This window comes from Carya illinoinensis, chromosome 11 (genome assembly GCF_018687715.1).
Source record: "Carya illinoinensis cultivar Pawnee chromosome 11, C.illinoinensisPawnee_v1, whole genome shotgun sequence".
Lineage (NCBI taxonomy): Eukaryota > Viridiplantae > Streptophyta > Magnoliopsida > Fagales > Juglandaceae > Carya > Carya illinoinensis.
Window position 1 is genome coordinate 16,524,328 of NC_056762.1, and position 12,147 is coordinate 16,536,474.

A 12,147-nucleotide genomic window follows, 5' to 3' on the forward strand; every position below is an offset into this window, starting at 1 on the left:
ATAGGACTTATCTTGGTAGCTACGTACACCCTTCAGGAGTTCGAATTTGGAAATTCTTATTAGAGACAAAGTTATAGCCCTTTAAGATATCTTTCTAATGCATTAAGAATCGCATCAATCCGATATGTGAGTAAAAGGATACAGTCAAAAGACTAAAAGTATGTCCAGACTGTCCCTAGCGAATTTTGGACTTGGACTTCTTGTGGTCTCATTTTGTGATTTTTTTTTCTTTTTCTTTTCTTCCAAATTGCTATCAAACCCCATGAATGTCCTCCTTTTAGTTTGACTGGGCTTGACTTCCTCTTTTATAAACTCTGAAATTAGACATAAAAAAACGGCTTAGGAGTATTCCAACGTAAATAGAAATTCAATTTAAGAATACACATTAATTCCTATGATTTCTATTCACATTTTAGCATTTTAGTCCAATAATAGGGTATATAGAGTGCACTTTCGCACACTCATCACACCCCCCAACTTACTCAATGCTAGTCTCTAGCAATTTTCGTGTCAAAACAACGAAAGAGACCAAAGAAAATCACACATAAAGGCCATCAAGTCACACTTTCCAGATTCACATATCAAAACAGTCTAAGGAATCCAATAACCCATCAAGATCAATCCACCTATAGCAATCCACAGAGTGTGTGTGTGTTCTCCAAGCCATAATCATCGTACCACTAATCTTGACACATGCAACATCAAGACCATCTTAAGCAAAAGGTTCAACTCCATAACTCACGGGTATAATAGTGTTTCGTGTAAAGGCTCTCTCTATGGAGTTGACAATGGGTGAATACACACTCTCATGGAAAATTAGGCAATTATGTACAAACAACAAGCAAACATTGATCTTATGATAGGAACACTAACAAATGAGACTTCCATCAATCTTTCCAACAGCTTCCTTAGGATTAGAATGGTCAACACAAAAGGTTGTAATGTGGCTTGGTTTTGGGGTTATATGAAAAAAAAGGATGAAAGGGATTCAAAAACTTCCAAGTACATACAAAGGAAATTTTATTAAATATCTCAATAGACCACACTTCTCACTTGATATACTCTCCAACTTTTCAGATCATTAAATAATAATGCTTTTCCTTCTTCTTCCTCTTTTTTTTTTCAACAATTTGATGGACAAACACATGCCACTTTTGTATTCTTTCCATCTCTACCAACTTCTTTTTTTTTTTTTGGAGCTCACTCAATTAAACACTTTGCAACTTGTACTCTTCTCTTTTTTTCCGTCGTCTTCTTCTTCTTCTTCTTTTTAATTGAAAATGATAAAATTAAAGAAAGAAAATACAAATTCCACAGCTAGTATACACTTGGAAGTAAAAAGGGTAAGAAAATCTGTGTATAGGTTATACTCCAATGTGGAGAGGCATGGATGATATGGGCATATGAAAAGAAAAAGCTACAAGTGTTTTATTGGCTCAAAGTTGGCTACTAGGGGTCTATGATGGAAATGATAGCTTAAAAGGCTCAAACGTAAATCCTAAGTTGACCTTCGTCATATCTCAAGTATATCCAACATGGTACCGCAAACCATGTAATGATATTCTCAAAAGAAGTGCCAAATTCAACAGATCAATGAACGCTTATCACAATTTACTGCATTTGTATGCTCTCAATCCTCTCCAAACTCACATGAATACTTAAGCAAAAGAGTTCTCTAGCTACATGTGTCAAACCACCATCTTACCACAAAACTTGGATAAGTGCATTAAGAATTCTGTGAATGTTTCAGCAAAAAATGATTTGGTGGGTTTGGTGAATTCACGAAGATGGCTATGAATGAGAATGAGTACACATGTGAAAATGATGCACGTGTGATGCAAATTAAAAAAAATTGACACATGAAAATATGCCACAGAGTTCCAACAAGCATTTTAAATACTGAATTTGCACCACCACCCCCCAACTTAAATGAAACATTGTCCTCAATGTTTAAGAATCAAAATTAAATGGGGAGTAACTGAAAATTGTAGAATACACCTGATGAGTGACGTGTGTAGCTCCCTAAACACCAAAGATGGTAATTTGAAATGACGAAATGAAACTATCCTGCAATCAAAAACAAAGAAAACAACAGTAAACAAAAAGGAAAAGAAAGAAAATAAGAAAAAACAAAGCAAAACAAAACAAATAAAGAAACACATACCTTGGTGGTGTGGTCAAGGTTGATAGACTGGATCCACAAGTGGAATGTCTTCCACTTCCGAAACTTACCTATCAATTAATATTTTAAGGCGTTGACCATTTACTTTAAAGATCCGACCATCCTTAGGATCTTCTATTTCTACCGCCTCATTTACAAAAACATTCCTTACTAAAAAGGGGCCAGTCCACCTAGACCGAAGTTTTCCTGGGTGCTTATGGAGTCTAGAATCATATAAAAACACTCGATCATTAAGCTTAAACGTTTTTCTCAAAATATTTTTATCATGAAATGCTTTCATTTTAGCCTTATAGATTCTAGAGCTCTCATAAGTATCATTTCTCAACTCCTCTAACTCAGTCAACTGAAATTTTCTAAGCTTACCTGCTTCTCCCATATCAAAATTGAAATGCTTGATGGCCCAATAAGCTCGATGCTCGAGCTCCACAGGTAAGTGGCAAGGCTTCCCAAAAACAAGCCTATAAGGTGACATACCTAAGGGAGTTTTGAAAGATGTACGATAGGCTCAAAGCGCATCAACTAGTCTTAAAGACCAATCTTTGCGATCTGGATTGACCGTTTTTTCTAAAATTTGCTTAATTTCCCTGTTTACAAGTTCTACCTGTCCACTTGTCTGGGGGTGGTAGGCAGTAGAGATCTTATGTACCACCCCATATTTTTTCATCAAAGCCTCAAAAGAACGGTTGCAAAAATGTGTACCCCGATCACTAATGATAGCACGTGGTGTACCAAATCGAGATAACACATTCTCTTTGAGAAATTTGATTACCGTCCTATTATCATTGCTCCTGCAAGCTACTGCCTCTACCCATTTTGATACATAATCTACTGCCACAATAATATATTGATATCCAAAGAATGAGGAAATGGTCCCATAAAATCAATGCCCCAACAATCAAAAATTTCAATCACTAAAATTGGGTTTAAGGGTATCATATTACGACGGGATATAACTCCTAACTTTTGACACTTTTCACATGAGCGACAATAGATGTTTGCATCCTTAAATATGGTGGGCAAATAAAATCCACACTGCAGAATTTTTGCAGCAGTTTTCTTCATTGAAAAGTGGCCCCCACAAGCTTGAGAGTGACAAAATTCTAAGACGCTAGCAATCTCTTCATCAGGGATGCAATGCCTTAAAATTTGGTTAGGGCAGTATTTGAAAAGAAAAGGATCATCCCAATAGAAATTACGTACCTCAATTATGAACTTCATCTTGTCTTGAGCGCTCCAATCCATCGGTATCTCACCTGCAGCCAAATAATTCACAATATGAGCAAACCATGGTAGAAAAGTAATAAATAGTAAATGCTCATCGGGAAAATCATCCCTAATTGGTAGGTGGTCAGAGGTGTCCTCAAATGTGAGCCTCGAGAGATGGTCAGCCACTGCGTTCTCCACTCCTTTCTTGTCTTTGATGGTGATATCAAATTCCTGCAAAAGTAAAATCCATCATATTAATCGTGCCTTAGCAACCTTCTTTGTAAGAAGGTACTTAAGGGCTGCATGATCCGTAAAAATAATAATAGGAGAACCAATCACGTAAGCACGAAACTTATCCAAAGCAAACACTACAGCTAGCAACTCTTTTTTAGTGGTGGAGTAATTCATCTGAGCACTATTTAGAGTTCTACTAGCATAGTAAATGACAAAAGGCTTTCCCTCCCTTCGCTGTCCAAGTATAGCACCTACAGCAAAATCACTTGCATCACACATAATCTCAAAAGGTAAAGTCCAATCAGGTGGCTGCATTATGGGTGCTGAGGTAAGCTTGCCAATTAGCGTTTTAAAGGCCTCTTGACAATCTTGTGTCCACTCAAATGGGGCATCTTTAGCTAGGAGGTCACATAGTGGTCTAGATATGGTGGAAAAATTCTGTATGAACCTCCTCTAAAAGCCCGCATGACCAAGAAAGGATCTCACGTCCTTTACTGTCCTAGGTGTAGGCAACTTAGAGATTAATTCAATCTTAGATTAATCTACCTCTATCCCCCTAGAAGAAATAATATGCCCTAACACAATACCTGAAGGTACCATAAAGTGGCATTTTTCCCAATTCAAAACCAATTCCTTCTCCTCACAGCGAGTCAACACCCTCTCTAAATTCAATAAGCATGCATCAAAAGTAGATCCAAAAATAGTCAAGTCGTCCATAAAAACTTCCATGCAATTTTCAACCATGTCACTAAAAATGCTCATCATGCAACGTTGAAAAGTAGCAGGTGCATTACACAATCCAAATGGCATTTTACGAAAAGCATAAGTACCGAAAGGACAAGTGAAAGTGGTTTTATCCTGGTCTTCTAATGCAATTTTAATTTGATAATAACCAGAATAACCATCCAAGAAACAATAGAAAGGATGACCAGCCACACGCTCAAGAATTTGATCAATAAAAGGGAGAGGAAAATGGTCTTTCGGGTGGCAGCATTCAATTTTCTATAATCAATGCACATCCGCCACCCAGTCACAAGTTTTGTAGGGACTAGCTCTCCCAGGTCATTCTTCACCACAATAACACCTGACTTCTTAGGAACAACCTGTGTAGGACTTACCCATTTACTATCAGCAATAGTATATATGATTCCTGCATCTAATAGTTTCAACACTTCATTTTTCACCACTTCTTTCATAGTAGGATTAAGCCTACGCTGGGGGTCTCTACGAGGGCTAGTTCCTTCCTCCAAATTAATTTTATGAGAACAGACCAAGGGACTAACACCTTTTATATCAGCAATGCTCTAACCTAAGGCTGACTTATGCTCACTTAGGATCCGAATTAATTTCTCACCTTGAGACTCAGACAATTCAGATGAGATAATAACAGGAAAAGTATCACCTGGACCAAGGAAAACATGCTTTAAACCCTTAGGCAGAGGTTTCAGTTCAACTTTGGGTGCTTCCACACTTGAAGGAATTTGCTTTTCCTCTCTCTCAGGCAACTCCTCAAACTTCGGTTGCCAGGCCCGAGTGCCATAATCCTGAGTTCTATCAAAAACAGCACAAATATCAATAACATCAGATGAATCACTAACAGATGTATTAAACTCAAAATTCACAAGGGAATATTCAAGGGGATCAAAATCATGAGTTGTGTGAACTCCCTTGTCTATGATTGCATCAATCATATACGTTTGGTGGCACTCGTCATCTGTTGGCTGCTTCTCAATATGGAAAATATTGACCTCCATGGTCATGTTTCCAAAAGATAACTTCATCAACCCATTCCTGCAATTTATAAGTGCATTAGCCGTAGCAAGAAAAGGTCTACCTAATATGAGAGGAAGTTTAGAGTTAGACTCAACAACTGATTGAGTGTCCAAAATTAAGAAATCAACAGGATAATAAAACTTTTCAATTTGGATCAAAACATCCTCAATTATCCCTCTCGGTTTCTTAACTGAACGATCAGCCAACTAAAGCACGACAGAAGTAGGCTTAATTTCACCCAAACCAAGCTGCAAATAAATGGAATAAGGCATCAAATTAACACTAGCTCCTAGATCTAGCAAGGCTTGCCCAAACTCATGATTCCCAATATTACATGCAATGGTTGGACAACTAGGATCCTTGTACTTAGGAGGAATTCGCTGCTCAATTAGAGCACTAACTTGCTCTGTTAGAAATGTTGTCTTCTTAACATGGTGCTTCCTCTTAACTGTACACAAATCTTTAAGAACTTTTGCATAAGTGGAAACTTGTTTAATAACATGCAAAAGAGGAAGGTTAATCTTTACCTGCCTGAGGTTCTCCAAGATTTCATTACTAGGATCCAAAGTTCGCATACCAGATTTTAAAGCTTGAGGAAATGGTACCTTAAATGGACTCTTGATTACCTCGGCATCCTTGGGGAACTCGGTGCTATCATTGCTTTGTTCCTCTTTAACATCCTCTTGCTTATCAGTTGTTGGGATGTGTATGGACTTACCACTTCTTGTCATAATGGCATTCACTTCTTTTAAATTTTTTTATGTCATATGCTGACCTTGGGGTGCAGATTGAGCTTGAGAAGGAAACTTGTCATGCTCATTCAAACTCAAGGAGCTCATTATCTTGGATATATGACTCTTTATCTCTTTGTTTTCTTCAACAACCTGCATAATCAAAGATTCAAACTTTTGATTAGTTTTACTTTGTGCCTCAATAAAAGCATGCAAAGTGTCTTCTAAAGGACTCCTAGAAGATGAAGGTGCATGATATGGTGCAGGATATGATCTAGGGGGTTGTGCAGGCTGCTGGTTTTCAGACTTCTAGCTAAAATTGGGGTGATTACACCACCCAGGATTGTAGGTATCAGAGAAAGGTGCAACAGGCTTCATGTACATACCTAAGGCATTACATTGTTCCTCATACATCCCTCTCATCTCAGCAAATGTGGGACACTCTTGGGCAAGGTGATCTACCCCACCACACACAAAACATCGTCCAAAAGACTCTGCATGATTAGCCACGTGTGTTGGCTTTAAGTCTTTATTCTTCAACGCCTCTAGCTCTCTAGTGAGCATCTCAACCTTAGCTTTTAGGTTATCTTCTTCCCTGAGATGGTAAATTCCACCACCATTTAGGTTTCCTGTAGGTTGTGACCTATATGTGCTCTCAGTAGCACTAGGTCCAGTCCAAGTGTGAGCTTTTTCAGCAAGCTCATTGAGGTATTCTATGGCCTCATCAGGATCTTTCTATAAGAACTCACCATTACACATCATCTCCACAAATTGACGCTCTCTAAGTGTAAGTCCCTCATAAAAATAGCTCACTAAGCGCCATTTCTCATATCCATGGTGAGGACACATACTCAATAGCTCCTTAAATCTCTCCCAAGACTAATACAAAGTCTCACTATCATTTTGTACAAAGGTGGAGATTTACCTTTTTAAAGCATTGGTCTTATGTTGGGGAAAGTATTTATTAAAGAAGACCTAAGCCATCTCATTCCACGACCCAATAGATCGTGGTCTCAATGAGTATAGCCAACTCTTAGCTCTATATTTCAAAGAGAAAAGAAAAGAACTTAAGTCTCACAATGTCATCAGTTGCATTTTGACTATGAAAAGTCGCAACTACTTCCTCAAACTCCCTAATGTGCACATATGGATTTTCATTTTCCAAGCCATGAAAAGTAGGAAGTAACTGTATCATCCCTGTTTTAAAATCCAATTGGCGAATATTAGCTTGAAACATGATGCATGATGGTGTGGCTGTGCGTGTAGGGTGGAGGTAATCCTGAAGGGTCCTAGTGGGTTGATCTTCGTGTTCACTCATTTTCTCAGAATTAGAAGAATTATCAAACAAATGATCAGAAAAATTAAACTCTAACTCTAACACAGGTCTACAAGCAAACCGACCCAAGGCGTCTCTATACCAGTGCATGCAAGGTAGAGAAAAACGCAACACTAAAAAAACTACAAAAAGAAAAGGAAAATAAAAAAAAAAATGCAGCAAGCTAAAATAGGGAACGAAGTTACCGCCTTTACAAACTGTTGGAAAGGAAAACTATCTCACAATTCTTCTACCATCTCCCCGGCAACGGCGCCAAAATTTGATTACGCCCAAAGAATAACGCGGTAGTTGTAGCACAGCTTTGGGGTGTCGATTCCACAAGGAGACAAATTAAAAGAATAGCAAGAGGAACAAAGAAACTAAAGAAAAATATTAAATAAGTAATAGAGAACAAAGATTAATTTTAAATGTAAATTAAAGTGAAGCGAAGTGATTAACAGAAAAAGTACTCAAATTTGACAAACAGTAGAGCGTCGGGAATCCCTTGCACAAATCTGGTATTTTAATTATTCTTAATTCATTGGATAACTCAATTAGGAACTCAATTCCCGCAATTCCCAATTGGAAGGTATAGATTTATAAACCAGACTTAAATCAAATGTAACCCTTTGAAAAAACATTCACCACTTTTAAAAAACATGAATTACTACCCCTATTGATAAAATCCAATGACGACAATATACTCAGGAAGCGATATTGCAGCAAAAAACTAAATCAATATAGATAAATAATTGATCCAAACATAATCAAAGAACTAATCCATTCAATAGAAAAAAGCATGACTGAATCCATAAACACAATAAATTCTATGATTATTCGGAGAAGAAAACATCAACGACGAATTGAGAATGATAAAACAAAAGAGTTTTAGCAATTGAAAATCAAATACATGAATTAACAAAAAATTAGAAATACCATCTAATGTGCAAGTTCATCCCTAACCCTACTTGAGAATTTAGTTACCCATAAATATACTGGACAACAAAAATCTCCAGAGAAAACTGAAGCGAACGGTGGCCATGGAAGTGATTTTCTCCTCTCTTCAGATTTGCTTCTTGTACCTCTTCCTCCTCTCCATTTCGTGCTAATGATATGCTTATATAGGGTAAGAAAGAAACCCTAATGTCCTCTTGATTTCCGCATAAAAAAAAATCGCCTAAATTTTAGGACTTATCTTGGCAGCCACGTACATCCTTCAGGAGTTCAACTTTGGAAATTCTTATTAGCGACAAAGTTATAGCCCTTTAAGATATCTTTCTAATGCATCAAGAATTACATCAATCTGATATGTGAGTAAAAAGATACAGTCAAAAGACTAAAAGTATGTCCAGACTGTCCCTAGCGAATTTCAGACTTGGACTTCTTGTGGTCTCATTTTGTGATTTTTTTTTCTTTTTCTTTTCTTCCAAATTGCTCTCAAACCCCATGAATGTCCTCCTTTTAATTTGACTGGGCTTGACTTGCTCTTTTATAAACTCTGAAATTAGACATAAAAAAACTGTTTAGGAGTATCCCAACGTAAATAGAAATTCAATTTAAGAATACACATTAATTCTTATGATTTCTATTCACATTTTAGCATTTTAGTCTAATAATAGGGTATATATAGTGCACTTTCACACACTCATCAATCCTCTCTATGAAACACAGGAAACTCAAGTCTAATGGTGCGAGCTTGGACCTCACCATGTGGCCGATGTGGATCCGCTACTTCATAAGTCTCCACCATGGAGGAAGAATCTCCACCTCCCTTCCGCCACTGCTGCATTTCAGCATGCATAATTGCTAGCTACTGTATGACTGCCTCAAGCTGTCTTTTGATGGTCGATACTTCGGTTCCCAGCCCGTCAATTGTTTGTTTTACAGCATTAAGACCCTTTTGTAATAGACTTATTCGTGTGCCTTCAGCCATTTTGTAATAGTTTATTTTCTTTGTGTTGTTTGAGAAATAGAGAATCGGTGTCTCTGGATACCACTTGCAACACTACTGTGAGTAAAATAGGTGAAATCGTAGAACCAGGGAAGGAAGTAGCAATGCTTTCTTCGAGGGAAAGCGCCTCCAAAATCAAGAGATGAGAAAATAGGGTTTTTGGATAAAATGTTCAATGCCATTTCTCCACATAAGAGAGACTCTATACTGGGCCACAGGGGCCTTATATATGGACTACAAAAGAAATACTAGACTCAGCCTCATGGCCTTTGACACAAACTCGACGAGTAAATTAAAAGTAATAACATAGAAGGCCCTCAACACCCAGCCCACGCCGGACTGCTTCGGACCATAACCAGACTTAAGCTCACAAAACTTAAGCCCACGTGCTAGGCAACCCGGTTCATCAGAACACCCGTGTACTTCCTTCTGAACTTAACACCGAACCTCTTCACTTCTTCTTCTCTTTTCTGTCGGCATCAGTCTCCTTTAGGTAGGGTTCCACTTCCATTTTCTGCTACCATTTTCTTCCACCGTGTGTTCCTCTTGCCTGGCTAGAGTTGTTACATTGTCCCAAAGAAAGAACAAAGCATGCCTCCCTTAGCCTTTTCGTTTTTTTTCTTCCATTCAGAAACCCAGGAAAAAATACCAGCAACCCTTTTGCAACTCCCTATCTCTTCTCTCACTTGGCCAGTTTTCTTTTTCCCCCAAAACTCCAAAATGGAAACCCTTTGAGCCCCGTTCCCACTCTCCCCAAACCTGTTGCGTGACACCCAACGAAAAAAAAACTCTCCCCCTCGTTTTCGTCTCACCAACCCCTTTCCATAAAACCCTCCCCTTCAACGTCTTCTCATTTGCCTTTCTTTTCTTTTTCTTTTTTTCTCTCTTCCCTACTCTCCCTCCCAAAAGACCAAAGCTGAAAAGTCCCTCAGCCCAAAACGGAAACCCCTCTTCGTCAGTCTTTTACATCATGTCAAGCTGACCCTCTTTCTTCGTGTTTCTTTTCTATCCAAAGCCGAATGTGAGAGTGCAGCGTAGTTGTAGCGTTTCTTTCCAGTTGTAGGAGTAGCCAGCATCTTTCTCTTCTGCGTATCTCGTCCTTGTGCTGTCTTTCATGTGTAAAAGCTAAAACAGCTACTTTTGTGTTTGTTGGAAAGAAAAAGCAACACCTGCTAATGTTCTGCTGCATATGTGTGAGTCTCAACAAACCTGTGCTTATCTTCATCCCATGTGCATCCAAAGCAAAGAAATGAGGGTTGACTTTTCAAAAGGCCAATGAATTTCCCACATGTTACTTGGTCAAATCTCAAAAGTTATGCATTTTCGTGTAACTATGTGCTTCCCTTTCCACATAAACCATTTTCATTTCTTTATATTTTCTCTCAATTAGCATGTGCTTTTGGTCAAAAGTTCTAATCAGGTCCCATGTGAGTTTTATTTAAAATAAAAATAAGGAGAAGAAATAACACACTCAAAAATAAATTAAAAGGGAAAATAGATTACCAAAAATATGTTGTACATGTGAGGAAATATTGCCAAATTCAATCATAGTTATAAAATTAAGTATAAACATGATATTAATCAATTAAAAATCACAACTCGTATTTATGCTTATTAACCAATTTTTTTTTATCTAAACCCAATAATAATGTCATGAGATAATTAAAATATATTGTTTCTAAATGTATGAAATTTACAATATTTCAACTCAATCACACCCACCAACTAGCGTTTTGCTAATCCTTAAGCAAAATAGTAAAAATTAATTGAGATGAATATTGCATAAAGCTCGAAATCCAAACAAAAGCAATCAAATACAATTCTGAATTCTCACAAAAGTCGATTCGTGACTACTCAACACTAGGAGTTGTATCCATAAGGACAGTCTCAACAATTTTTCACATAGAATTAGGGCAAATGTCTTAGAATTCGGGTGCATATGTGGCTAAACCGCTATATGTTCCTCATTAATAACCATAATTTATCATAAGATTTTTTAACATTAAGATTAATCATTATTGATTCTAACCACCTCAAAGTCCAAGGGACTAACAGTTTTCATGTCAATTCTGTTTAAAGGTTGAACGCTCAACCCCCAAAGTTTTGGGTAACTGTTTCTAACTCTTTATTTAGGAAAGCTAATGCACTTTCATCAATTTTTTTTTAAAGATACAAGGCTTGGTAGTCCTGCAGTTTATTTCTCCTGTTTTAAATCAATGAACATTAATGAGAAACACTACAAGTGTAAGCATGTGCAAAATGTTCTTCCAAGACTTGTCATTTCTTCTATATAAATCATACTAATTTTCATCTCAATAAATATCGCTTCCCATTGTTTCAAGTCACACCTCAACAAATTATGATGCGTCATTACTCATGCTCTATGCTTAGGATTGAAAATAAATCTTCACAAAATAATTCTGCTCAAGTACTCCATCAAGATGCTCAAATTTCACAAAAATGCTAGAAGAAGTATGTGTTATTCATTTGTGTTTCAATGCACATCACATTTTTTCCTTCAATCTCTTTTTTTTTTTTTTTTTTACTAACACATTTTCAACAGAAAACCCTCCCCCCAACTACATGTGACATTTTTTCAACAGAAAACCCTCCCCCCAACTACATGTGACATTGTCCTTAATATTCAGCAAATGAATGTTCGATGATGTATGCTATACAAGCATGAATTAAAGCAAGAAAAAACACTGTAGAACACATAGTGAAACAAAAATGAGTAAAGAAAGAGGAAATGAGT

General features: G+C 37.2%; 1 non-coding gene across 1 annotated transcript; it reads left to right on the forward strand.

Annotated features, from left to right (window-relative positions):
- Positions 1–6,955: 6,955 nt before the first annotated feature.
- LOC122283546 lies at positions 6,956–7,063 on the forward strand. The gene has a single exon (XR_006230946.1). It is a non-coding gene; the product is annotated as a small nucleolar RNA R71 (small nucleolar RNA).
- Positions 7,064–12,147: the final 5,084 nt, after the last annotated feature.